General features: G+C 48.3%; 1 long non-coding RNA gene across 1 annotated transcript; it reads left to right on the top strand.

Moving 5' to 3' along the window:
- The first annotated feature begins 2821 nt into the window (after positions 1-2821).
- On the top strand, positions 2822-4675 carry LOC115600028. The gene is made up of 3 exons (XR_003988781.1): positions 2822-2953; positions 3676-3779; positions 4607-4675. It is a non-coding gene; the product is annotated as an uncharacterized LOC115600028 (long non-coding RNA).

Here is a 4675-nt window from a genome sequence, read left to right as displayed (position 1 = left end):
CACCTGACCTTCCTCATACTAAAAAGGTATTTAAGTCCTTCCACTGCAGTGTGAAATGTGCTTTTCGTATTGTGTTGTATTGATAATAGGCTTTTGTTAATGTTGTAATTCATGTGATCATTTATATGTTGATTATGGGATCCCTCGTCTATATGTTGATTGTTGATTGTGCTATTCTGTTGCACTGCTAAGCAGATGAACTTAACTTCTGATATTTAACACAGATGCTAAAAGATGTTGATAGTGTCAGACATGCAGTTTTACGATATCGTGCTGCCACTGACTTTTTATTGTTAGCTTTTAGGTTATGTTTGTGAAGACTTTGATGGAGTGTATTGCATGAATTTATCTGATCATTCAGAGTCAATTCACAACCAAATGCAATTGATTAAGATAACATGAAAAATTAACTGTTGCATATACTGGGTTAGATGAATGCTTAAACCGCTTAGGGTTAGGGGGATAGCTTAGAGATTTAATTAGAGAAGGCTTATCAATTATATTAGTTATTATTGCTTTTGTATTATTAGTATGTTGTTTATGGCGATGTATCATTAGCATGTTATCTCGCGCAATGAAGCAAGTCTGGATTGCTCAAAAACAAAAAGGGAGAATTGTTGGGAGTTTTGGAAGAAAACGGGCATGTGAGCAATCCTGACTATTTAGCTTTAGCCAGAGTGAGCTAAGGGCCTTGAGGCCCAGCTGCAAGGTTATTAAAAGATCAGCTATGTGCAAAAGATAAGGGAGTTGGCGGCAGAAAAGAAGAATAACAGGATGGGAAAGCATCGCATAGACAGCACATAAACAGTTGTATTTAACCAGTTCTGAGCTCCTGAGAAGAAGAAAGTTACGGCAGATAAAAAGTTGTAAACAGGATGCCTGCGGTCAGCAAAGCAGGACAAGGACGATAAGCAGCACCCAATCGCAACGCGACAACAGGTGTGGACAGCAACACGCAGCCAATCAACATGAGCCACGAAGATGCCAAGACCATATAAATGTAACGCTTTGCTTAATAAAATTGAGCTTAGTTGCTAACTCATATTGAGTCGTCTCTTTGCTCTGCAAGCCCACACCCTCCAACAGGATCACAGCATACGATTTTATCTCCTCCTTTGCACAAAGCATATTGGGTTTGGTTATAAATGCCGCTTCCCTATTTCTGGCAATGAGCTCACCCCAAGTACAACTAGAAGAGGTCTGGTCAGGGCAATAGTGATTGGCAGTCACAGCCCGAAGTGGTTGCAGCCCTTGGCAGACCTTTCAAGCCGCAACACGGGTTCCCTCTCCGGTCTTGCCCTCTTCCTTCGTCTTAAGGGGTGGTCTTCTCTGGACAACCAGGTGAGTTTTTCCAATTTGTATGCTATGTCCCAAAAAGCTGGTGTACACTGATCCCTGTTATTGGTAAATTGTAATTGTCTTCCCTAGTAGGTATCCACTCAGGAATCTCCCTGTCCCCTAATTTTTAAGGAGTAGCCACAATGAAATTTCCACAGCATCTTAGCTTATGCTCTTTGATGAAGGTCTCTTCAAGTTCGTCTGTTAGCTTAGTGTCTCCTCGTTCAGATGTTATTTTCCACTCCTTCACCTGACCTTTTCCTCGTGACACATGGCCACCTTTTTTCAGCAGTTCTCACAGCTGTTTCTGTAGTTCATAAAACAAGAAAAGGTCCTTCCCAGAGGGGAGATAGGGTTTTTTCTTTCCATGTTTTTATCGAAACCTTATCTCCCGGTTTTAACTCATGGTTATAAAAGGGTATGTAAGAGGCTGACACAAATCAGATGAACATATTTCACACTAAGGAGACAATGATGAGGTTATCTGAAGCAAAAGATTGTGGTGACTCTGTAAGTACTTTGTGTCCTTGCCGCAAAGAAAGCTAAGGATCGCCTCAGCCCGATGCAGAGGAAAGCGGGGTTTATGCGTGTTACAGTGCAGTTGTGTGGGCCAATCAAATCGTTCCCTCTCCCCGGGGATGCAGGGCACCGAAGGCCACCCTTGGGGGCACTGCCTCTTTTTCTCAAAGCCTCCTGCCCAGGCTAGGGCAAATCCTATCTTGATCTGCCCTCCTGCCCTCAAGCCACCAGTGCTGAACACACGCTTTGTATTTTGTTTTCTCCCGGGAGGTGTTCAACTTAGAGACGTCCGCCACGAGAGTGGGACTTTCACAGGGGAGAATTTAGAGGTACTTCTGAAGTGTTGTGGGAAATGTTCTGAAAAAGGCAAGGCCTGCCCGGGCCTGGCAACAGCAGCCTTTTGCCTGGAGGGAGCAGCAGCAGCAGCAGCAAAAATCCGCAAGCACGTGCGGGGTGGACTCGATGCGGTAATAAATAACAAAACGTGGTACTTGTAGCTACAACGGCCTCTTCTGAGGCCTCGTTGCCCGCCCCCAGGGTGGCAGCACTACACGGCACGGATCCCTCGGCGGATTCGCCCACGTCAAAGTTTTCTCCCTCCATCCCCAGATCGGATTGCTCCGCGTCCCGAGAGCACCGGGTGGACGAGGGAGGGGACCCGCCGAGGGGGGGGGGACGGGACACCAGCGCAAACGACAGGCGAGACAGCGAATCGCCATGCGGGATCGGGCGGCGGCGATATGGCGGCCCAATGGGCGCCGAGGAAGGCGTGGTCGAGTTGAGGAAGCGTGGGGACGGGAAGGGTCGTTTTGGCTGAGGAGAGACTTGGGTGTCCGACCGAGCCTGTTTGCGCCGCAGCTGCCTTCGGAAAGGTCCTCGGCAAGGCGCATCCCCTGCAATGTCATTTACGAGAACGAGGTGGTAGCCGCAGCTTTTCTCCGTGAGCGGTTCCCCCCCCCGCCTGCTCCGGTTCCTTTGCTGTTCCCTTTGTCTTCCTTTACTGTTCCCCTCCCCCCGCGCTCGCAAGCACCCCGAGCCGAGGTCCGGTTGCGCGGTGTTCGGGAGCGCGGCAGGGCGGGTGCCGTCGTTGCTGCTGGTGAGTGTTTGAGGGGTTGGAAAGAGGGAGGGAGGGAGGGAGGGAGGGACGTGGTGTCTCTGGGTTGTGGAGCTCTCTACTGCGCTATCCCTACAACTCGCGCTTTTTCGGTGCTCGTTCCCCATTTCCACCTCCCCGATTACCGCAGGGCGTTCAGGGTTGCTGGTGCTGTCCGTCTCGCCTCGGTTCCTAGCGCCGTGACCGTAATGAGTTGGTTCTCCGTAGGAGAAAAGCAGGTCTTAAGGATGCGCTTCGTAAGAGGAGCGTCATAGAGGTTTCACGTGCTTTTGTATAATAGTTGAGCTCCAGGGAGAACTAACGTCCGCTGATGGTCCACTTCACTAAGTTCTTTGCCGATTCGGTTAATGCCTTTGTCTCCTGTCGTGCCTCTGCGTGGCCGGCGTTGAATAGAAAAGCTGCTCTAGGAATCGGTCCAACCAACCTAAAACGTACCAGAGGTCGCTTATCTGAAGTACTGGCCCGTCTCCTTACCCCCATCGTCTTGTGTGCCGAATCCCACTTGTGGAGGGGGCTCTGTAAATACGTTGTACTTTACGTGTAGAAAGTATTATCGAGGCGCAAGAAAAATCAAGGTTTCGGCTTGCGTTTGGGGTGTCCGTTAATCTGCTGCTGTTTGAATTCAGCGGGGCATGTTGGTTTCCTTGAGCTGTATTACCATTCTCTGAAGCCGGTCAGGTTTTAACCGTTTGCTCTTCCAACAGTGCCTCGCGTCCTATAACCTTTCACCCCAACTCCGATGCTTTTCCTAGTCATGCCGAAGGAGCCGATTATGAGGTTATCTGAAGCAGAAGATTGTGGTGATTCTGTAAGTACTGGGAAGCTTCCTGGACGCTCAGCTGTAGCCGTGATTAGTTCCTCATTTCCTAGACTCTTTTGCCATCCCCCCTTTTGGTGTCGATAGGGCGTGGTAGGCTGTTTTGGGTTTTCTGGCGCTATAATCCTTTGCCTCTTGGTTGTAATGGAATTGAGCGTTTTGACTAAAAGCAGTTTTATAAGACAATGCTCATGGCAGGGTATGTGCTTCAGGTGCAAAATGCAGTGTTGTTTTGGAGCGCAGTCTGATGCCTGTCGTCATGGTCTAGAGTAAGAGTTATTAGTATTTCTTGTAATAGGGAGGAGAGGGCTTGTGGTTTGTGGCAGGTCAGGGGAGAGGGAGGAAGGGGCAATCTGGTTGAGAGGTGCTGGGTGCTTCGCTTTTATAGGTAAAAGTCAAGTTCGAAGACTTTGTAAATGCACGAAAAAGGCAGCCTCAAGTTTATTTTCCAGCAGAACTGGGTATTTTGCCTGAAGTTTTAATGGGGGCTTCAACCCAGACACAAACGTAGCTTCTCTGGGTGTTTTGTAGTCCGTTATTGTCTCGCTTGAGAAAAATGGTGTGGCTGGTTGTGGTTTGTTTATTTTTCCTCTACTATAGTAGTGTGAATAATTGGTGTTTGTATCTTTCCTTGGAAAGTGTCAGTTGCAGGGGGAGAGGTGGTAATTTGAAGCGCAATGGTTGAATTGCTAGGAATTGGCTAAGTGGTTTCTCTGTGGGGTTCCCTGCTGTGATTCCTTCCCTTCCTGCCCTCTCCCCTCTTTGTGTGTGGCCTTTTTTTTTTTTCTGAATTTATTTATGGTTTTGTACTTCTCCAGCTTCTTGGTCCTTTAATGATCGTTGTCGAGAAGCGTGCTGCTCACCTGGGACTGAACAAGGGATTCCAG

This window comes from Calypte anna, chromosome W (genome assembly GCF_003957555.1).
Source record: "Calypte anna isolate BGI_N300 chromosome W, bCalAnn1_v1.p, whole genome shotgun sequence".
In the NCBI taxonomy this organism is placed as follows: domain Eukaryota; kingdom Metazoa; phylum Chordata; class Aves; order Apodiformes; family Trochilidae; genus Calypte; species Calypte anna.
The sequence above is the reverse complement of the archived record's forward strand: the minus strand, read 5'-3'. Positions and strand labels throughout refer to the sequence as shown.